The sequence below is a fragment of the Capra hircus genome, chromosome 4, assembly GCF_001704415.2.
Source record: "Capra hircus breed San Clemente chromosome 4, ASM170441v1, whole genome shotgun sequence".
NCBI lineage: Eukaryota > Metazoa > Chordata > Mammalia > Artiodactyla > Bovidae > Capra > Capra hircus.
In genome coordinates, this window is record NC_030811.1 from 100119353 (window position 1) to 100144503 (window position 25151).

At 36.6% G+C, this 25151-nt stretch overlaps 1 protein-coding gene across 1 annotated transcript in view; it reads left to right on the forward strand.

Moving 5' to 3' along the window:
• Positions 1-25151, forward strand: part of VWDE (von Willebrand factor D and EGF domains) — a 97989-nt gene that overhangs the window by 59010 nt on the left and 13828 nt on the right.

A 25151-nucleotide genomic window follows, 5' to 3' on the forward strand; every position in this document is an offset into this window, starting at 1 on the left:
GATTTCTCAGGCAAGAATACTGGAGTGGGTCGCTGTGCCCTCCTCCAGGGGACCTTCCCAACTCAGGAATGCAACTCACATCTACTCAGGGATGCAACTCACATCTCTTGTGTCTTCTGCATTGGAAAACAAGTTCTGTACAACTAGCACCACCTGGGAAGCGCCTCTCTTCATTTACTTGATGTATGTTCAGTTGTGTCCTACTCTTTGTGACTCTGTGGGCTGTAGCCCACCAGGCTCCTCTGTCCATGGGATTTTCCAGGCAAAAATAACTGGAGTAGGTTGCCAAAAAACCATTTCAGGGAAAACAATTTTTAAAACTTTTCATATCATTAGAATTAGGATTTCTTTGTACTTTGAAAATCAAGAAAGCAATAAGACTTTCTTGCAGTTTCTGAAGCACCCCCCCCCAAGTAAATTATAAGGCCAGTGCTATGTAAATATCTATTTAAAAAGTTTCTATGATTGTAAAATGCACTTGTAAAATGAAACTGAAGTTTTTAGGCCTCCAATCTTAAATTTCTAAATATCACCAGCCAAGGTATTTTTTCAGTCCTGATTCCTACACAATCACCAAAAAAAAAAAAAAGAAAGAAAGAAAGAAAGAAAAGAAAAAAGAAAAATTGCAGCAGAACTCTCCAAAAAATTTTTAATCTATTGGTTTAGTTCCTAAGTTGTGTCCGACTCTTGTGACCCCATAGACTGTAGCCTGCCAGGCTCCTCTGTCCATGGGATTCTCTAAGCAAGAATACTGGAGTGGATTGCCATTTCCTTCTCCAGGGGATCTTCCCCACCCAGGGATCGAACCCAGGTCTCCTGCACTGCAGGCAGATTCTTTATCAACTGAGCTACTATCTATTAGATTTCCTTTTAAAAAGCAATTATATGCTATTTAATATCAAAGTACTCTGGAGTACATTATATTTTGAAAAATGATAAGGAATTTTATTCCTGAAGATACTGAATCAGACTGGCTTGGTGGCAAAGTGGATATGTATATCTATCTTTCTCCTAGCACTGGTGTTCCTCATGGAAGGATACGATCTCCGTTTTGAGAAAAACAAGATCATAATAGTATTATGGTTTGAAAACCAGAAAACAAAAGTTACTGAGTATTTGACCAGCTATTATTGAGAAAAATAAATATATTAATATAAAAGTTTGAGTTTCCTGGATTTGAAGGCATTCTGAATATACTTTGAAATTTTTTTATGGCACAGAAAACCCTATGACCTCAAAAGCTTTCAAGTCCACTTTGACATACTAAACTACTTCTCTATGTTCTATTTTTATGTATTTCTTTACTATCTGAATCCTTCCTCATATGACTACTCGCAGATCATCATTCCCATTTGTTTCTGAGATCCATCTGGAACCATACTAAGGAAAGAAAAAACATGAGGTCATGGGGCAAATGAAACAAAAAGAGTTAGCTCAAGGACCACATGTCCTGCTCTATTGTAACCTGCTCTCCCAAGCTCTTACGGGTTGCTAGAATTTCAATGAAAGAGACAAAGAATTACTGGCTAGAAAGAAGACACAGAGAAAGAGGAAATGGGGAAGGGAAGTGCTAAAGAGGGTAATATGATGAACAGCTTTGAGAGATTTCATAACTTGCTGCCTAACTGCCAAGTGTACTTCCTACATCCCTGCCACTTGTTTGCTCTGTGACCTCGGGCAAGGTATTAAACCCCACCCTGAGCCTTAACTGTTTTCATCTGTAATATGGAGCTCATATGGGGTTGTCATAGGATTAACGGAGAAGGCAACGGCACCCCACTCCAGTACCCTTGCCTGGAAAATCCCATGGATGGAGGAGCCTGGTGGGCTGCAGTCCATGGCGTCGCTGAGGGTTGGACACGACTGAGCGACTTCACTGTCACTTTTCACTTTCACGCATTGGAGAAGGAAATGGCAACCCACTCCAGTGTTCTTGCCTGGAGAATCCCAGGGACGGGGAGCCTGGTGAGCTGCTGTCTACGGGGTCGCACAGAGTCAGACACGACTGAAGCGACTTAGCAGCAGCAGCAGCAGCAGCATAGGATTAAATATGCTAAAATATGTGAAGTACCTAGAACAGTGCCTGGTATGTAGAAAACACTATGTAAGTTTGTTGGTGGTTACATTGAATAGAGGAATAGAGAGAGGTGGAGAAAGAAAAGGATGGACAAAGAGACTTGAGAGGAAATTTTGCAATACATGAATGTCAAAAGTCTTTTCCTAGAGAATATAAAAATACTTATTTGATTTTATTGAGCATGGATTTTCCTGAATATAACCCTTTACCAAGATGGAATCATATACAATTGTATGCAAGCTCCATTACGTCACAGGTATTTTGACATTTAAATATGATCTTGATTAGACCTCAATTTTGTGAGAGCAGTTCTTAAGTCTCTAGTGCTTTATGTCAGGAGGAAGAAGGTAGCAAATAATGAGTCAGAATTACCTAGTTTTCTAATATTCTTTGAAATTTAATTTCCCTCTTTCTACTGTAGGTCAAATACCATTGAGTAATTTCAAGTATAAGAATGGACATTTTTATTCAGAAGAAGTTGAAGTTAACTATTAATACTTGAAGTTTATTTGAACATCATTCTTAAAGCTCTTTTAAAGGTCGAAGAAACTAATAAAAACAGACTGGTCTTAGTTGGCATTGTTGGAGAAAAGGAAAGGAGAAATCCAGATAATCAAAAATTTACTTTGACATGTGATTTGTTATTAACATACTGAAATGATGTTTCTGACACTCACAATATTTAATAAACTGAATATTCTCCCTGTCTTTACTGTGACAGCGTCTTTATCATCTGGGACCAGTCAGCATCACAGAAGGCATCTGACATATCCAGATATAAAGTGTTAATGCAAGATTAGGAACTCTCAGGACTGTTGCAAGAGCCTTGGTGGGGATGGGGGAGGCTAGGGAAGAGGTCAGGAAAGCAGCTGCTAAAGGTCAGAGAAATTGAGAATGAAGATGTCACTTTAATTCCAAGCATCTAATAGCAAACACCTTTGAAGAAATAATGGCTTCCTATTCATGTCCAGCTTCTAACTCTCTGGAAGGCTCTTTTCATTGGTGAACTCTAACCCAGAACCACACAGAGAAGGGATTCTGGAAAATGTAGCTCCTAGCCTTAGGAGGAAGTGACAGTGATGCCAAGGGAACAAAGTGAGCTCACACGGGACATGTTGAAAGCTCTGCATCTTACTGCTTTGGACTATATTCTGGAGATAAAGTTATTACTTTTCAGTGATAAAAAACCATGTTTAGTTTGGTCTGTTTATTTTTCATCTCTACTCTTTCTGCTGCTCTGACGTGTACCATTTCTGGAGAGCAGGGAAGAAATAATGGAATTTGGAGTTTTACAAGACTCACTTGGTCACTGTGCTTTCTGTGTAAAGGTCTTTTATTCATCCATTCTTTTCAGTACCATGATCTATTTTGATGCAGAAACAAGAGACACAGTCACAAAATCAAATCCGCCTCTAAATATCAAAAGAGATTTGAATACTTCATAAAAGAAAATTAGATTGACATGATTGTTAAAGAAGTGGGAATGTCAGCAAAGAATATACAAATAACTGAAAGCTCTATTTCAGAGATGCAAATAATTATACATTAACTAGAGTTATAACACTTCTTTTCTATTATATTTGACCTCAAACTTCATTATCTTTTTCAAAAAACGTTTTAATTTGAACATGCCTATTAAATCATATGAGTTTACAAAACTCATATTTTTTAAATGGAAAGACTAAGGATTCCTAGGCCATGTCTACAATTAAAAGACAAAGTAAGACATTGTTAGAATAAAATTATTGCCTAACTTTGGTAAGAATCTAAGCATTCGGTGTCAGAATTAAAGAGATTTTATCATTTCACCTTTGCTGAAAGAGAAAGAATCATTTAAGAGAATATAACATGTTTTACTGTCTTATTTTATTACCAAAAATATAGAAATACAAATGCAATATAAATCTTTAATAATTTGTATGTGGTTAAATTTGTAATCTGTCGTGAAAATAAGTGCTAGAAACAAAAAAGTACTTTAGATGAAAGTAAATAATTTTTTAAAGTTAATAACTAGAATTAAAATTCCTATAGAAGCTGTAATAATGAAATAGCTGTAATTTTTATATCCGCTTCTGCCTTCTTTGATCAGTATACAGCATTGCAATTTTATTAGTAACCTTACTAAGCTGATCTCCAATGTATATTTTTTATAGTTATAAAGTTATAATAGCTCAAGGATTTATCCTGAAATGTCTAAACCAGGATTTTAAAATCTTCATAAATGTTTTCTAGATCCACACCAAGACTCTCAAGCTGCAATTAAAATATTAATCAGTAGACTATGCATTTATAATAGATTTAATGGACCTGTATAGGCTAATAATGAAGAAATGCTATGGTTTACAGCTTACAGATTTTATATAAAAGCACTCCTTATGAAAGCTAATGACTCATGCAAATGGAAGTAATGTTTTAGAAATATAATGTGAATTTTGAAAAGCAAGTAATTTGATAGATTTATGAGAAGTAATTTAAGTTTTTCTTATTTCTTGGTTATATTTTCACATCTAGTAACTTGAAAAATCTTTTATCCAAAACCTATTTGGAGAATATTTTGAAGATAATGAATGTTTGAGAATTTAAGCAAAAGTACTTCAACATGTGTAACTTCCAGTGTTTACGTCATCTTCCGAAAAAGAATTCTGATCTTAAACATTGTTTAATATGCCTGGCTATTTTGTGTTTATTTATGTTAACATTTAAATGAAATATCTGAATTATCAAATATTCTTAACCTTTCTTTGACCCTCTAGAGTTGGGGAGACCTGGGTTTTAATTCAACCCCAAATCTTCATGCCATCTTTTCCCAGTTATGTGGACTTGCACAAAGAGCTTCTATATTTAATTCCTTCATTTGTAAGATAGGGATAAATAATTCTCATTTCAGAGATTAGCTCATTTTAATTTAAAATGAGATAATTATAAATAATTTTTCACTATGTCATCTAATAAATGCCCAATATATGAGTGTTATTATATGTTTTTTGTTGCTAAAAATGAATTAGTGGAAGCACTAGGCTGAGGAAAAGATGACAGACTCCTCTATGTAGGTTTTTGGTTTTCCAATGATTATTGTATATTGGTATTTCTTGTTCCTGACTAAAGAGTTTACTTTTAAAAAGCACTGATTAAACAATATGTAAGTCAAAAGCAAGATAAAATAAGTGGATGTAAATTTTCAATCAACTCTGGCATACATTTATTTAAAATTGAGGACAGTCTTGTCCATCAATGTGGAAACAAACTTAACTTCAGCTGTCAATCTTTTAAAAATGTTGTAACTGCCAGATGGAATTAGCAGAGTTTCACCTGCAGATGGTGCTAGATCCTCATTTCCCAGATAGCACACACGCAATGCAAACCGACCACTGGGTAAGACAGCATTTTAAACATTTAATGCAGACATGACATCTTTCAGAAATAAATTTCTTCGCTAACACAGCATCGGTCTTTCTTGTGACCTAGACATCTGTTACACCTGGTGATTAATCAATAATTTCAGCCACTTGGCTGACTGCCGTTAACAACTCCCATTGTGCTAGTAAGGGATGAATTGCATTTGAAGATTTAGTGACCATCTATACTCATTGGAAAAGACCCTGATGCTGGGAGGGATTGGGGGCAGGAGGAGAAGGGGACGACAGAGGATGAGATGGCTGGAGGGCATCACCAATTCGATGGACATGAGTTTGAGTGAACTCCGGGAGTTGGTGATAGACAGGGAGGCCTGGCATGCTGCAATTCATGCGGTCACAAAGAGTCAGACACGACTGAGCGACTGAACTGAACTGAACTGATATGAGATTTAAACTGCTGTGAGAATTATTAGGGTAAGCAGAAAACCTTTGTTTTTCATACGTACACTGAACTTGGAAAAGTCTAGCAATGAAAATGGCCAGTACTTTCAGGTATTTCAAAGTTATAATTTTTTCTCCTATTATTGACAAATAATCATAAGTCCCATATGTGGTACACCCTGAGAGGAAAAAAAAGGCTTTGTAAAGGATGATGGTTTCCTGAATATACTGCTTCTTGGCACTATAATTTTATCTGAAGTAGGCAGGTTCCCCCCAGCTATATGTCTTATATATGACAATACCTGGAAAGTCTTTGACTTGAGAGACTAGAAACTTGAGAAAAGTATTAAGACTTACTGGACACAAACAGTATAGCGAGAGTAATTCCACTGTATTTCCCAACTCCCTCAGATAGGCAGAAAGATAAATAGATCATATACTATACATATATATAGTAGATTCTGATATTAAAACTTAAATCTTGCTCACCAAGTAACTGTGGCCCTTGCTAATGTGACCAAGAGATACTATTAGGGCCTAGTTTAGATTCTCATTCTAAGATCTCAGGATCTTCATCTGCATTTTCTTTACTGTTTTGGTTCAATTCTGCCTGAGCTGGGATGTTCTCTCTTGGTTGAGGGCTCTGATTATGAATCAAAGAAAATTCTTAGGGTTTGTGTTTCCATGCCTCCAAGTTGTGTTTTTAGCCATCAAGACCTGTCAGTGTACGACAAAAACCACTACAATATTGTAAAGTAATTAGCCTCCAATTAAAATTAAAAAAAAAAAGACCTGGCATTTTTTTCTAGGGGCGATCTTGATGATATCCCCCTGTTAGTTTAAGGAGACAGCAGCTTCAAGGTGCTTCATCTATGAAGCAACCCCTTTGTTGCCATATCAGTGTCCTCTGCTGATGCACTCTCACTGATGACTTGCAATTTCTGAGGACTCCAGAAATAAACAGGACTTTTGTTCAAATTCTTTTTTGTGACAATAGTCAATTCTTCCTTTGGAGCTGACCTGAAATCTATCTCCCCATATTAAAGATTCAAGCCATTTTCAGTGTAATGTCATCATCAAAGCACCCTGCCTGCACATTACAAGTGAAATAAATAAAGCATCAGAAATGCTATGGATAGTCTGACCCCTTCATTTTCTACACAGTGGGCTGCAAAGAAGAGTAGAATGGTTCAAACCAAGAAAAAACCACAAAGCAGTAGCAGAACTTGGAAAAAAAACAAAACAAAACTGGGGCACCTTCTCATAGCATTTCTATCATGTCTCACATGACTGATAGAAAAATATTCTGAAAAATATTTTAGTGTTCTTTTTCTCCCCAGAAAAGAAGAAACAGCTGTAGGAAATGGAAATTGACCTTACCAGAAATAAAACTTGAATTGCTCATTTTGAGGGCTGGCATACGGCTGTGTGCTTGGCTCTGCAGAGCAAGAGTGGGATTTTTCTAGAGTCATATGGTTGGAATCAAGAAGGGCAATGGGTTAAAGCAGACAGAAGGCAGTTTATGGGTAATGACAAAGCCCTGAAGCATAATATATGCTAGAATGTTTCCAATCTTAGGTTTACATTGAAAAGGAGGGGCTGCCAAGAGATGCACTGAGGTATTTTTCTCCTGAAATGAGAAAACAAGGATCCCAGACTGTACTACCTGGCAGCTCTGCTTAGATGGCCTTACCTTCCAGCCACTGTTAAACCAAATGATTAAGAGAAATGTCCTGTTTCTAATTGTTTTGAACATCATGATAAGTCTTCCAAACCAGTATCTATTGAGTTTCCACTGAAACAGAAAATTCCTTCATTAACCCATACAGACAGGTTGATAACAGGCTCTGCCAGTCTATATTACTAAGCACTAACTAACCTAGTGAGACAACTGACTAGAAAGGGAGTTGTTTCATTCCTCACCCCTCAGGGAAAACTAAACTGACAAGCATGGTTGAAACCATGATGGATAAGCAGTTTGTGACTTCTGACAGAATTCTCGTGCTAAAAATACATATGTGAGATTTTAACTAATTAGGCCTCAAGCTCTTTGTAAAAGCCACATTGCAATTAATTAAGACGCTACTCATTATTTTTCAAAAAGCAAATTCTTTATCATAATTCACAAAAGTGTCAGAGAAGAGTAAACATTCTAACACTACCATATTATAATTTTTAATGCTAAAATAGATAAAATATTTAAGACGAACTTTGTTATTTTTAAGCTGTTCATTTGACTTGAAATTGACATACTGTTATGACTACTTTAGCTAACATGTAATTATAATTGAGTTAAACGAAAATTAAAATCAAGATTTGTAATATTTCATTGTGATCCAAACTTAAAGAATTATCACATCCACTTTTAAGAGCAATGCTACAAAATGGGACCTGTCAGTGGAAATCTTGAGAGATACAGCCAATTAAGACAGTACATAAAAATTTTAAATAATAACCTCTGATATACTACTCTTTTAATAACAATATTTTAAGTGACATCAATAGAAAAATAGTTATTATATATTCAGCTATGAAATTTCTATCGACCATATGAAACAGTAAGTCATGCAGAACTTAATCTCACATCTTTGAAAGATGGCTACATTAAATGAAAATATGAAAAGGCAAGCTTTTAGACAATCCTACTATACTCATTTTAAAATGTGTGTTTGCATGCACATATGTTTTTAATAACAACATTTCTATGAAGACATATAATTTTTTTTAATTGGTTACCTTAAGAAAGTATGATTAGGAGATGAGGATTGATTTATACAGATGTTACTTATTACTTCTTATATATATTTGTACCATCTGCTTAAAATTTTTATTGTGATCTTAATTTTGTAATGTATACTTTTACAGAATCTTCAGTTAGCTTCAAACAATGCTGCTCCCTTGAAATACCAAGTAAGAGACATTCAGAATAATATGAACTGAAAATCAAAGGACTACTGCATAGTTTATCTTAACTGAAAAGGGGCAATTAAAATTAATTAAAAATTTAATATGTTATTTTAGAAAATTTCAGTTGTGGTACTTTTTTTCAGAGTAAAAAAATTTCCTAACTCATTATTGCATATGGATTTAAGTTGTAAACTGTTGTATTTAAATTAAGGAGAATGGTTTACAGTCCTATGAGTATTATCATAAGATTAAAATTAATTGCTCAGAATTTTCAGCTGAGGCCAAACTGGACAACTAATCAGTCATAAGCTAATGTTATTAGCTTGATTCTTGTTATCAAACTGTCTTGTGATAATACCAGGCAAGTGGGTGGGCAAAAAAAAAAAAAAAAAAAAAAAACCTCCATATAAAAACGATGGAACCAAGTTCTTTTGTTTGCAATAGTTCTAACATTTAGAGATCACATTTACAGCAAAGACTTGAGTTTATTACCTGAATAATTCTAGTAAAAAGCTTACATGTGCTTAAATTCATGGGACCGAAAATCCACAAAGTATATTTTCTACTTATAAGTTTGTTACAGTGCCTTTTATGTGAAAATTTTGGAGCCTTTAAAAGATTAAATTAACTATATCTTAAAATGAATGAATGAACACTTTACTTTAAAGACAGAATTAAAATGCACCATATATAAAATCTGAAGTACAGAAGAATGAAGTAAACTTTCCTCTAAGAGTCATAAATCAGATAAAATGCAATGGCTAATTTTAGTAGAGTCTAAACCTATCAAGTGTCAATCTTGACTAGGTACAGCTTTTTGTTTTGTTTCAGAAAATGATGACTATCTTTCTTTTTGAAAAAATATGCGATATTTGATACATACAAAAGAAAATGGCACTGTATCTCTGAAGTTATAAACAATACCAAAATGGACGCCTACAACTCAATTAATTCAGAAATATGCCAATGACAAAACAGTTGCACCTATTTCTATTCTCCTTTTATAATCTTGCTTCTCCCCACTCCAAATTATTGTCCTGTATTTTGTGTTCATAACCTGTGTTGTACATGCATGCTAAGTCGATCCAGTCATGTCCAACTCTTTGAGACTTCATGGACTATAGCCTGTCAGGCTCCTCTGTCAACAGGATTCTCCAGGCAAGAATTCTGGAGTGGGTTGCCATGCCCTCCTCCAGGGGATCTTCCCAACTCAGGGACTGAACTTGCATCTCTTATGTCTCCTGCATTGGCATCTGGGTTCTTTACCACTAGCACCATATTAGACAACCTCTGAGATGATCCCCAATGACCACCACTTTTTAATATTAATACCCTTATGTGATCCCCTTCTTTTGAGGGTGATTCATTTCTAACCAACAGAATATGACAGGAGGAATGACTGTCACTTCTAAAATTAGGTATAAGATACCTAACTTCTCTCCCTACTTCTATATCCCCTTTCCTTTCTCTCTCTCTCTCCTTCCACTCTCCTCATTTTCCCTCTCTTCATCTCTGAGAAAACCCAGGTACCATGCTACCAGTTTGCCCATAAGAAGGCCTATATAGCAATGAACTGAGGGAGGCCTCCAGCCAACCCAGGAAGAGCTGAGGCCTCAGTCCAACAACCCAGGAGGAACTGAATCTTGATAAAAACCACAAGAGTGATTTTTGAGTGGATCATCCCCAGATCAAGCTTTGAGATGACACCATCATCCTGACTTAAACCTCAAAAGACACCATGAGCCAAAACATTTAAACCACACCTGAATTCCTGACCCACAGGTAATGTGATATAAGAAAATCATGTTTTTCTGAGTCACCATTTTTTGGAATAACTTGTTAGATAACAAATGTTTTATCCTTACCTTTATAAAGTTTTGATACAGAGCAAAAAGTTTATTAATTTCTGTTAAATCCAAACTTTAAACTGTTTTTTTCAATTCTTCATCCTGTGAATTTATTATCTGCCTAATCTTCTATAATTTAGAAAGGTACTGAAATATTTTTTTTTCTTTTTTGTATTGGCTTAGTTCTCCTTGTAATTTTATCAAATTTCCCTTTATATACTTGAGGGCATTAAATCAGATGCCTATAAGCTTCTCATATACTAAGCCTTTCCTTAGTAGCATAACATATTGGTTAAGTGGATGGACTCTGGGGACAAACTGGCTTCTGCATTTGAACCCTAATCTTATTTCTTACAAGCTGTGATCTGAAGCAAATTATTTAACCTCCATCCCTTCACTTCCTCATCTAAAAAAAAGGAAATATAAATAATGCCTACCTGTTGGATTTAAATGTAGTTTAAACAAGTTGATACTTTTACACAGACAACAACAGTTGACACAGAACTATTGGTAAATCACTATATGTTGTGACTTATTTATCCCTAATGCTTTTTGCTTAATGGTTATTAAAGGTTAGCTAAAAATTATTTTGAAAGCTATTCATCTTTATTTAAATTTTCCTGAAAAAAAATTTATGTGGCTAATCATTTTCTACTGTACTTTCAACGCTCCTTTAGCCTTAAATTTTATGTGTGCCTCTGGAATTCAATGCAAGGCTGATTTTTTTTTCTTTTTACTACTAGTCATTCTGCCTTTTAATTGGAGAAATTGTGCATCATGAATTACAAATATTTTGACTTATTTCTTATCATTTTGTTTTTTCCTAGGTGTTCCATTTCTGCTATATTTTCTCTCTTCATACTTTCTTTTGGATTGAGATGCTATATTTGTTTGGATTTTGCTTCCTCTTTTCCCTTTAACTGGCCTGGGCATAATATATATTTTGATCTTTATGATTATTGCCTTTGAAATTTGCAGTTGAAAAACAAAATATAAGTCACTCTTCATTCTCATTTCAAAAAATATAACTTTTTCAAAATTTAATTCCTGTCAGTCTCTTTCCAAGTTACATGCTATTGTTTATCTTCCTTTATACTCTAATTTAGAAATTATTACTATTATGTATAAAGACAACATTTGATTAAGTGTTTAGTAATTTGCTTTCCATTCTTTCTTGCCTCTTGACCTTCATTTTGTAATCAATTTTTTTTCTCCCAAAGTACATTCATTTTGAAGTTCCTTTAGTAAATTTCTATTGATGGTAAATATTCTATTTTTATGTTAAAGTACTATTATGATTCCCTCTTACTTGAAAATAGTTGTACTGGATACTTAATCCTAGTTTTATGGTTATTTTCTTTCTATGCACTGAAACTATTACTTCACTGTTTCTAAAATTTATCTTATCAACCTAATTGTTGTTACTCTGTTTTATTCTAGTTCTTATCCTATTCTTCTTTATTTGTTCTGTAGTTTGACTACAAGGTGTCTAAATGTCATTTTATTTTTAATTTATACTGCTCAATAAGTATTATATTTATTGTATCTATGGATTCATCCAATACCTACTCATAAGGTTGTTAGCAGCATTAACTTAATTAATGAAAGTCAAGTGCTGTGAACAGTACTTTGTACATAACTGATACTATGTCTGTGTTTTATTGTTACTGAATAATGATCACTTTTATGATCCTCTCCTTAATATTGCCCGCCACCACCGCCATTACTTGTATTCTTTCTTCTAGGACACCCATTAGGAATATAAAGCACCTGTCCATTCCAGTCTAAATGTCAATTAAATAATCTTTCCTATTTTCCAAATCCTTGCTTCTCTGTGCTGCTGGATAATTTTGCAGATCTATCTTTGAATCACTAATTATCTTTTGCTGCTGCTGCTGCTGCTAAGTCACTTCAGTCGTGTCCAACTCTGTGCGACCCCATAGACGGCAGCCCAACAGGCTACCCCATCCCTGGGATTCTCCAAGCAAGAACAATGGAATGGGTTGCCATTTCCTTCTCCAACGCATGAAAGTGAAAAGTGAAAGTGAAGTTGCTCAGTCGTGTCCGACTCTTCGCGACTCCATGGACTGCAGCCTACCAGGCTCCTCCATCCATGGGATTTTCCAGGCAAGAGTACCGGGGTGGGGTGCCATCTGCTGTTTAATCCATAAGTGTTGATGATTAGGCATTCTGTGCCTGACTCTGTACAGTGCATTTGATCTTTACAGTGTCCCACCTAGGCTCCTTCCCTATAGTTCCTGGTGGAGCCAGTACAAGGGGAGCCATCAGCAGCAGACCTAAGTTCAGGAGGAAGAGGAGGGAGATGTCAGGTACTGAGTCCCCCCTTGTCTCCCCGTATTATCATAACACTTTCATTTTAAGAGAGTTAACATTTTACTTCGTTATGAAGCTGGGATTTATTCTTGGTATATGAAAGGCACAAAAGGTATTTTTTCTTAAACAAATACTGAATTGCTTTCTTCTGAATCATGACAATTCCAAAATAACCAGGAAAAACAAATCATTTTGCATCATCTAAATATTACCATGCCCATCATCACTGAGTATTTTATGTGAAATTGCTTCAAGAATGTTAAAGATAAATAAGCAAATCTTCTTCCAATCTAAAGAAGAGAAGCAGAGCAATTCTCTTTAGATGTATCACATCTGGTAACAGAATGGGAATTGTTGAATGAAGATGGAGAATCTGATTACAAGAAAGGAAAAAAAAAATGTTTAGAGATTTGGCATAATGTGATGTAAAGTTTTCAGAAAAGGAAAAACTAAAAACTTCCAAAAAGTGAATTTATGAGCTAACATGATTTTTTTCCCATCTGAAATAAAAGATAGATGATAATCATAAAAATCCTTTGCTACTTTTCCATATATTTTATTACTTATTTACATGCAACCACTACAACATTAATGGCATACATAAGGTAGAGAGATTGTGAGTTAACTTATAAATTTAAGAATAACAATTTTTAAAAGAAACTACTTACATACTGTACACAAAAATCACTGCATTGGCACAAAACTTCTTCACCCTATTTATATTTTAAAATTATTCCCTAACCAGCTAAATTTATAATAAACTTGAGAATGGGCACTGCCATAGCCCACACTTCAGTTTTCCTGCAAAGTTCAGTGGACGTGTGTGTATATCATTTCCAGAGCATCTTTTCTCATTCTCAACACCCCTACTTTGAGTTAGTAGCAGGAAATCTTAACCAAGACTCCCCAGTTCTATCTAATGATCATTTTACTAGTGTTAACCTGTCAAAGTCTTGAACAAAGGTTCTTGAAACAGTGAATAACTAGGTCAATTTGGTCACTACAAAGCACCTCTAATAATGTTTGAGCTTCCAAAGATCAACAACCATCCACAGCTTATTCTTGAGCATTCCATCTGACCCAACTGTGCTTTTTAACCATCCTACAGTGACAGAAATAAAATAGTTACGAACACTAGGATGACAATGGCTTGTCTTAATATGAGTGCACCTAGTTACTAGGTCAGAGAAGGCAATGGCATGCCACTCCAGTACTCTTGCCTGGAAAATCCCACGGACAGAGGAGCCTGGTCCACGGGGTTGCTTAAGAATCAGATATGACTGAGCGACTTCTCTTTCACTTTTTACTTTTGTGCATTGGAGAAGGAAATGGCAATCCACTCCAGTGTTCTTGCCTGGAGAATCCCAGGGACAGGGAGCCTGGCGGGCTGCCGTCCATGGGGTCACACAGAGTCGAACACGACTGAAGCGACTTAGCAGCAGTAGAAGCAGTTATTAGGTCTAGGATACTTTATTATCTGTATAAAGGTAATTAACTATAATATTTCAGTACATATAAAACACAGCTCAACCACTAAATTATAGAACATTTAAATCAGGAAAAAGTCTAACGAGATCTGGTCTCTAACAATTCAAGAGTCTAGAAAGCACTGTTGTTCATGTTTTGGAGGTGGCAAACAAATCTTGCCTCAGAGAATGTTCAGTTCAGTTCAGTCACTCAGTCGTGTCTGACTCTTTGTGACCCCATGAATCTCAGCATACCAGGCCTCCCTGTCCATCATCAACTCCCGGAGTTCACTTAAACTCATGTCCATCGAGTCAGTGATGCCATCCAGCCATCTCATCCTCTGTCATCCCCTTCTCCTCCTGCCCCCAATCCCTCCCAGCATCAGGGTCTTTTCCAACGAGTCAACTCTTCACATGAGGTGGCCAAAGTATTGGAGTTTCAGCTTTAGCACCAGTCCTTCCAATGAACACCCAGGACTGATCTCCTTTAAGATGCACTGGTTGGATCTCCTTGCAGTCCAAGGGACTCTCAAGGGTCTTCTCCAACACCACAGTTCAAAAGCATCAATTCTTCAGTACTCAGCTTTCTTCACAGTCCAACTCTCACATCCATACATGACCACAGGAAAAACCATAGCCTTGACTAGACAGGCCTGTGTTGGCAAAGTAATGTCTCTGCTTTTGAATATGCTATCTAGGTTGGTCATAACTTTCCTTCCAAGGAGTAAGCGTCTTTTAATTTCATGGCTGCAGTCACCATCTGCAGTGATTTTGGAGCCCCCCAAAATAAAGTCTGACACTGTTTCCCCATCTATTTCCCATGAAGTGATGGGACCAGATGCCATGATCTCAGTTTTCTTAATGTTGAGCTTTAAGCCAACTTTTTCACTCTCCTGTTTCACTTTCATCAAGAGGCTTTTTAGTTCCTCTTCACTTTCTTCCATAAGGGTGGTGTCATCTGCATATCTGAGGTTATTGATATTTCTCCTGGTAATCAGAGAGTGTTACATTTATCTAAAGAGAAATCCTAAATTCAAGAGGAAAGCGTCAGTGTATCTCTTTATAAAAGATAACATTTAAATGAAAGTTTGCTTCAAACCTACAAGGGATACACTGTATGTCTTGAAGTGGTGAGGACTTGGCAAATATGAATACTTATAAAACCAAACCCAACATATTCCAACTTTATATAACTTGATAGAGTAAAACATGAAAGAGGAAATGTGAACCAGCACACTCTGTGTTGCTGAAAGTTAGGGAAAACAATGAACAAATGTATCTGTCTTGAAAAATGTATAACTAGACTCAGCAAACTAGATACTTTTTATCAATTATTAAGGAGGCATGTAAAGGGAATTTTTCAGCATACTTTCCTTCTCCCCTCTGCCTTATAATTTTAAAGGTTCTTTGTTCCTTTGATTTATTGTTCTGTTTGCGCATTCCACCCCAAGTCATAGTTAGGGGACAGCTAAAATTAAGGGACTAAGGAATTGTCTGTCAATCTTTGCCCCTTGGGTAGAAGGCTGCTATACAGAAAATGAAAAATGAAGCATCATTAAGAATAAATTGTAGGTTTTGAGTATGTTCCTTTATTCTCAAAATGGGTTTTCTTTTTTGAGAATCATCTCTTTCCATTTGAATTGGCTTGTATTATAAGCTGATTGTGGCATTCTGTTTTTGTCTGAGTCTGCCCAGACAGATGTTGCTTCCATTTACAGGGGGAAAAAATCTACTTCTAATACAAAGTTCTGTATTTTTAAGTCCTATCTGATGAGTTGAGTTTCAAAGTCCTAGAAAATTCTTCAGAAACTTGTGATTTTTTTCTTTTTAATCTGCACTTTGCTTTCTAATTTGAAAAGAGCTTTTGTTGACTTTTTTATTAAGCTTTAAAAGTTTTCTTGCCTTTGGCTAATCAGCTAAGTTTTACATTTCAAAGTAGCATCTTCATGTTAAAAATTGTAATGTGACTGCTATTTAGTTTTGAAATATATGAATAGCTTTATTTTCACGTTTTTGTTTCCATTGAATATTATTGCAGAAGGATAAGTTTCTCTGGAATTATATTTAATTATAAATATAGAATACCATATATAAATATGAGCTATATCATATTTATAACATTATAATTATTTTAACATTTATAATTATTCATGGAAGGGAAGAGGAAAAACTAAAACCTAATCTTTTAATATCATTTGAAAATCAACTAACTAAAATGCTAGTTACATAATAACTCTAAGTTAAATCAAAACAATGGAGTTAATGTATATATTTATTAAACCACTCAAAAGAGAATAAAACCAAAAGGAGGAATGTGTCTATCACACATGATATATTTCTTACCCATTTTCATTTGAGGGAGGAAAATTGTTGGCAAAATCATGCCTTGGGCAGAAGAGAAGCTAGGTTTTATTAGCAAGTAGCCCAAAAAATGGAGTGATAGGAAAGAATTTCTAAGGCCAGTTATCGCAAGGAAATCACTGGGATCAAAGTCAAGAATTTGCAGAAGCTGTTTGCCCACATTTCAATATCCAAATATAGGAGGAATGAAACATCTTCAGGTAAGCCCTAGAAACTTGTGGAAGGCTAATGCCCAAACTCCTGACATGGCAAGCAGAACTGTACAAGGCAGGAAAAGGAGAATACTGAAGACTCTCCAATAGTGCAGGCACTCTAACATAGTATGGCCTCCTTCAGATCTTGTCCAAACTGTCAGGGTATCCTCCTTCCTCTCCAGGTTTATCTCTTCCTCCATCCTCTCAGGCTGAACTATTACTTGCAGTTGAACTACTGAAAAACCACTGACCAACTTTTATAGCTTTTTAAATTTGGGCTCAAGTTTCATTTTCTTACTAGTAATTTACTACTCCTCCAGATAGCTTGAGTATCTGCATTTCTTGAGCCTTATGCATATTTTCAATGTCTGTGTTGTCATACTCTATTTAATCATTAGCCTCGTATATAGATGATCAGAAAATGTCAGGTGGATTCATGAAGGAATCAGCAGAGCATTTTAACTATACTAACTAAAACTGACACAAGATTTTTTAGATTAGTACATTTTAATAAGCACTTGGTTATTATGATAAATCAATGCTAATCTTTAGAGTATCACATTCTTTTTTCAGAAAACATATAACTTCTAGAAACTAGCTGTAATTTTTACAAAAAAAAAATAGAAGTGATTCTCATATTAACTTTTACTCATTCAAATGCTGTTATAGGTTTTTAAAAGAGGCCAGATTCTCAGGTACCCAGTGCAAATTGTTGGCTTATTGTCATCATACTAAAATCTGATAAGCATGTAGGATTTTTGTCACAAAGACTCTGAGGTCAAATCACAAATCTCTTTATAAGAATTCTGCTCTCCCTGGGACTGGGAAATATTTCTTAGAGGGAAAAAATATAAACACCAACAATTTTTAGATACAAAGTATTATCTATCAATGAGAAAAACTAAAAGCTGTCTAGATTCTAAAGTACTCTAGACAACTGCAAAATGAAGCTGCGAAAAATTTTTATGTGTACACAGTTCACTCTACATCAGAAGAGGAAATGATTATTTTACATCTTCATAATGGGTGATGTAGAGTTAAGAGTGTTGATTGACATTATTATTTTCTTTCACATTATTCTGGCTTGTGCATATCATCATCACAACTTTTAAGTTTTTGTGTGGTTGTCCACTGGTATTTTTTAGCGCTTTTTCAGTACCAAGATGGAAAGAAATGACACACAATCGATGTATAGGAGGTGAAGTTCTTTTAAATACTTTCGAGTTGTTCCACTATGCACTGCTTTAAGAACTGGACGATGTAAGGCTGTCATTTTCTTCCTTCCATAACTTAATGGCAATTAACACCAACAAACCCCACAATCTTTATAATAACGTATCTCATATCTCTCAAGTGCTACTAATAAGCCTATGCATCACTTTCCACCTGAATGTCATCCCAATTCACCACAAATGAAGGTCTTGGTGATGCTACAGAATCCCAGGCACTATTTGTCACCAGCAATGGGACCCTGTTGGCATTTAATTTCACTTCTCCTCGACCCAAGTAGACCCTAAAACAAGGATTTGAGTGCAAGTAGTCTACTGGAAGGTGAACCCAGGAACACGTTTAGGCTAGTGGAAAAATGAGACAGCGAAGAAAAGTTAACTAAGAAGTTTACTACTACAGTCACCTTGAGCCTGATCTAACAGAGTGGACTCACAGTTCAAACTTATTCTTTGGAAATATGAGGAGTTTTCCTGGCAGTCCAGTGGTTAAGACTCTGTGTTTCCACTGCAGGGGTTTTGGGTTCCATCTCTGGTTGGGGAACTAAGACCTTGCATGCTGCCACCAAGAGAAAAGTGAGAGAGAAAGAGAAGAAAAAAGGAAACGAGAATCTAAGAGGGCAGTGGTGGGTGAGTGTGCACTGTCATGTCTGCCTCTTTGTGACCCTATGGATCCCACCTGTAATGGGATTCTCTAGGCAAGAATACCGGAGTGGGTTGCCATGCCCTTCTCCAGGGGATCTTCCTGACTCAGGGATCAATCTCCTGCACTGCAGGTGGATTCTAACCGTTACACCACCAGGGAAGCCCAAGGGGCAGTGGTATTTATCTACAAATTCCCACTACTGTAGTCATTGTTTGAAGAATGTTATGGGGGACTGAGAGACAGGCACTAGTTAACTTGCATTCCAGTCTGCATGGACAAAGTGAAGAAGCCAGAAAAATTCCTCTGGCAAATAAATGTACATGCTGATGATCAGAAGTAGGGCTTATATATTATGGTAGTTCTAGGAGCAAGATTGAGGAGCAACTAGTAATAGCACTTCTTGATTTATTGATATATAACCCCAAAATGTCAAGAGCATATGTCAAGAAGGCTGATGTCTGCTGCAATGATGCAAAACTTGTTGATCCATTACTCAGTTTCTAGACGTAAGCCATTTCTCATTTCCAATTGAAAGGGATAGTGGGTAACCTTAAGGGAGGACTCTGTCACACCACAGCATGTATAGGACATAGTCCCCCAATCTGCCCAGAGGGATCCATGACAAGTATCCATATAGCTGCACATGGAAGGAAGTAGAAAATGGCAATTCTTCAAGGACTATTAGTAATAGTTATAGGGCTGAGCTGTAACTGATACTTAGGATCCTTTTTGTGGCATAGGAGTTACAGTAGACAGCATAAGACCATGGGCTCCACTGGTCGTACTACATACCTTAACACCTAAAAGCGTCCAAGCTAGTAACATTTTTAATGGCCTCTTAAATGCCCAACTTGAGTCTTCAGCCTGGATGCCCAATCACTCTGAGTGGTTGGAAGTTGGGATACTGTTCTTCAAGATTCAATATATACTAGCTTCATTTCAAGCTACACAGCTTGTGGGATCTTAGTTCCCCAACCAGGGATCAAACCTGGGGCCCTCAGAAGTGAAAGAATGGAGTCTTAAGTGGAGTCTTAAAGTCTTAAGTGAAAGCATGGATTCACTGAACTACCAGGGAATTCCCAAGATTCAGTATATACTTTAAGCTAAAAGCCACTGTGTGGTGATATTTTCTCAAAAGCTTAATACCTAGGGCTGGGGCCAAGGTATGGGCATAAGAATAGGCTCCCTCATCATCACTGCTACTAACCCACTTGGGGAATGTTTGCTCAACTCTCCCACAACTTTAGCCTCCACTGGATTACAGACACTGGTTTGGGAAGGGGTACGAGATGGAATGCTTCTATCAAGGGACATAGCAAGGGTTTGCCACTAAATCTACAGCTTTGGTTGCCACCTAGACATTTTGGATTCCTGGTACCAAAACACAAGTGGGCAAGAGAAAGTCACTATCCTGGGAAGAGTAATGGGACATGGTTATCATAAAGTGATAAGGTTGGTGCTAGTGACAGGCACAGGGAAAAATATGCCTGAAATTTAGATGGTTCTGTTGGGTAACTCTTCCTGCTTCATCATCTCCAGTGGTTAACTGTGAATGCACAATAAACCATGCACAATCAGTTATCACATGGGTAAGGAAAAAACTGAAAAGTGTGATGCTAGATTGATAAAAACAATTTTAAGATACTAAGGAAAAACTATTTCTAAATTAATCAAAATTTATAGAAATTTAATCATTATCCTTATTTTACCTGATTATATGATGATAATCCATTATCATTATGGAATATGATTTTTTAAATTAGAAAATGGGTTATGGATACTGTACAATAAAAATGAGGTAAGTTGTATACACAAATCCACTTTTCTTTAATACCAGAACTTGTTTGAAAAACTACAGTGTAATAAGTCTTTAACTGAAAATTGAGAAATTTATTTGTTAGAGAACATCTATTTTTAATTTCTAAGGTTATTAAAATCAATTCTGTTTCACCATATCCTTTCATTCCACTTCATAGCACTCATATTGAACCCGGCAGGGCTTGGACAATCACAGCGAGTTGGTCATTATGCAGCCACACTTTAAAGTCTGTTGGCTTATTATGTAGCCATTAAGAAGATTGATTTTTTTTGTAAAGTAATTTTTGTATTTCTGATTGAATCTGCCCATGAATTTATTTTTCAGTTGTGGGACACATCAGAGTTGTATGGTAAAGTAAATTAAGCCTAATTTGAAACCTCATTTAAACCACTGTTTTATCTTTCAACACATTGAACTGATTTTCTCCTGTGTGAGGCAGGAATTTGTTTTAGATATTGAAGTTTTGCTTCCATTGCTATGCTGACTAACTTTTACATCTCTGTAGATACCTTCTCCATCTTTCTCTGTGCCCCAGGGAGCTGAACCTAGTAGGCATCAATTTCTTTGTCCACAGGCTTTGGCCTCAGCCACTGAGACTAAGGCAGGAGATGAGAGAGAGCTGGGGGCAGGGCGGGGGTTAGTGTGAAGATATTCATTCTTCCATATTCCCCCATGTTGTTTGTGGTCAGCAGATACATCACCTTCTCTATAAGCCTCCTTCTCCAGAATCTGATCATTGCTACCTCCCCTGTCTCTTTCAATCTACGGCTAGCAAAGGCACTCTGGTTGTTAGTTGCACAGGCATAGCATACCGCACCCTCCTCCACCCGACCCTGATTTTCCTAAACTATGCTCTCACCATCCTGAAGAGTCATTCTGCTAAACTCTCCTTCACTGTCAAACTTGAATCCACACGTGTGTCTTACCAGGACCCTGACTACTGTAATTACTTTAAATATATTTCTTTTCCCTATAACAAAAACCATGTTGTTATTTGGTTGCTAAGTTGGGTCCAACTCTTTGCAACCCCATAGACTGTAGCCTGCCAGGCTCTTCTGTCCATGGGATTTCCCAGACAAGAATACTGGAATGGGCTGCCATTTCTTTCTCCAGGGGATATTCCCGATCCAGGGATCAAACCCACGTCTCCTACTTGGCAGGTGGATTCTTTACCACTGAGCCAGCAGGGAAGCCCCCAAAGCTAGAAAAGTTATAAAGGCCAATAACTGCTTTGAATTCATAACTTACAATTATTACAGTTAACTTCCTTGGATACACACTCCTTCACTTATAAATCCAGGATGGATGACTAAAGTTTCAAACAAAAGACCCTTTTCCCTACTTCCTCATATCACTTTTATGATCAGTTTACCTTGAACTTCTTTTTTGTATTTCTCTCCTCTCATCCTCTCCACTTCCTCCAAGTGAACCAAGGATCATACATACTGTATTTTCCCATTACATTAGCCCTCTCTCCAACTAAAGCCTAGATTGACAAAATCTGCTAATTTGGAAAAATTTAAAGTGGTCTTGAAGTTCTACTTTTAAGTATACCTTAATCCGCTGGATCATGGAGAAAGCAAGAGAGTTCCAGAAAAACATCTACTTCTGCTTTATTGACTATGCCAAAGCCTTTGACTGTGTGGATCACAATAAACTGTGGAAAATTCTGAAAGAGATGGGAATACCAGACCACCTAACCTGCCTCTTGAGAAATCTGTATGCAGGTCAGGAAGTAACAGTTAGAACTGGACATGGAACAACAGACTGGTTCCAAATAGGAAAAGGAGTGCGTCAAGGCTGTATATTGTCACCCTGCTTATTTAACTTATATGCAGAGTACATCATGAGAAATGCTGGACTAGAAGAAACACAAGCTGGAATCAAGATTGCTGGGAGAAATATCAATAACCTCAGATATGCAGATGATACCACCCTTATGGCAGAAAGTGAAGAGGAGCTAAAAAGCCTCTTGATGAAAGTGAAAAGAGGAGAGCAAAAAAGTTGGTTTAAAGCTCAACATTCAGAAAATGAAGATCATGGCATCTGGTCCCATCACTTCATGGGAAATAGATGGGGAAACAGTGGAAACAGTGGCTAAATTTATTTTGGAGGGCTCGAAAATCACTGCAGATGGTGATTGCAGCCATGAAATTAAAAGACACTTACTCTTTGGAAGAAAAGTTATGACCAACCTAGATAGTATATTCAAAAGCAGAGACATTACTTTGCCAACTAAGGTCCATCTAGTCAAGGCTATGGTTTTTCCTGTGGTCATGTATGGATGTGAGAGTCGGACTGTGAAGAAGGCTGAGCGCCGAAGAACTGGTGCTTTTGAACTGTGGTGTTGGAGAAGACTCTTGAGAGTCCCTTGGACTGCAAGGAGATCCAACCAGTCCATTCTGAAGGAGATCAACCCTCTGATTTCTTTGGAAGGAATGATGCTAAAGCTGAAACTCCAGTACTTTGGCCACCTCATGCGAAGAGTTGACTCATTGGAAAAGACTCTGATGCTGGGAGGGATTGGGGGCAGGAGGAGAAGGGGACAACAGAGGATGAGATGGCTGGATGGCATCACTGACTCGATGCACGTGAGTCTGAGTGAACTCTGGGAGTTGGTGATGGACAGGGAGGCCTGGCATGCTGCAATTCATGGGGTCACAAAGAGTCGGACGCGACTGAGCAACTGAACTGAACTGAACTGAACTAAATGAATATGATCAGTTGTCTACTGGACATTTTACCAAGTTATCTGAATTAATATGCTCAAATATTGTCTTTATTTTCCTTTTAGCTTGCTACTTTACTTTAATAACAAATGACAGCATGATCTTTATCAAATTAGAATTCATGTTCATCCCCAACCTCTCCATTTTTCTTTCTCTGACATCTAGTAATAATGGTTATTGTAAGGATAGCACCTCTACTTATTTTATGTAACATTTATAGTAATAGCGAATATTCATCAGGAATTATATTTATCATATACCATACTGAGTTCTCCATACATACACCCACTCCAGTGTTCTTGCCTGGAGAATCCCAGGGATGGGGAGCCTGGTGGGCTGCCATCTATGGGGTCACACAGAGTCAGACACGACTGAAGCAACTTAGCAGCAGCAGCAGAACATATTTCAGAGAAGGCAATGGCACCCCACTCCAGTACTCTTGCCTGGAAAATCCCATGGATGGAGGAGCCTGGTGGGCTACAGTCCATGGGGTCGTGAAGAGTCAGTCACGACTGAGCGACTTCCCTTTATACTGAGTTTAATTTGCATTTTTCAGTCTTCATAACATCACTTTGATGTTAAATGCTTTTTCCACTTTTCCAGGTGACACTGAAGTACAGTAAGTTATTAATTTCCCAAGTTAACACAGATCATAGCTGGTATAAGTTTGAGTTCAAAAATGATGCTATTAACTACCACATTACTTTCTTTTTATAAAGCCATATGGGAGAAATATCCAATTTCACAGATGAGAGAACTGATTTCCAAAGATATTTAATTAATTGCCCAAGATCACACAGCTAGTCAGAGGTGAACATAGGTGTTACACACACTTTTTCTTCCAAAATTCCCAGAAGCATAGTTTTCATTAAAATTTGCTCATAGGTCCTTCAGAATTTTTTTCTTCTAAAATGTCCCACAAACTTCACTATTTGAGCAAATCTGAACAATAAAGTAATATTTATGAGCCATTTTTTAGATAAAAATTGTGAGTACAACTTATGTTCTCCAAACACCATAAGCAGCATGATCATTCAGCTAGGAAACGGAATAGCAAAGATTACAACTTAGACTGTCTCACAACAAACCCAGCTTTTTTTTTAATCTATTTCATGTTATTATCAAACCCTATAGAAAAATAACTCTTTAAATTTCCCCTGTTTCCTCTCCATGTTTATCACTATTGCCTCATCACTTCTCTCTTCTCCAGTAAGGTCATAATTGTTTTCCTTCTTCCTCTCTCATCGCTCCCAACCCATCACCCACGCTAACTTTTTAACAGTTTTTCTATAATTAAAATCAAATTACAGGGAGAGAATATTTATATTGAACATCTCTGGTAAGGGACTAGTATCCAAAATACATTTTAAAAATACCTTGCAACTCAACAATTGAAAGGTAAATGACCCAATTAAAATGTAGACACAAGATCAAGAGAGATATCTTTCCAAAGATGATATATAAACAGCTGAGAAGCACATGAAATGATAATCAATATCACTAGTTATTAGGGAAATGCAAAGTCAAAACCACACGGAGATACCGCTTTACACTTACCACAATGTCTGTATTTAAAAGGGTGAACAGTAACAAGTGTCAGTGATGATGTGGAAATACAGGACTCTTCATAAATAGCTGTTGGGGATGTAAAGTGGTGCAGATGCTTTGGAAATGGATTCATTGTTATTTTTTAAAAAAGTAAACAGAGTTATATTACCCAGCTATTCCAATTTTCAGCATAGACTCAA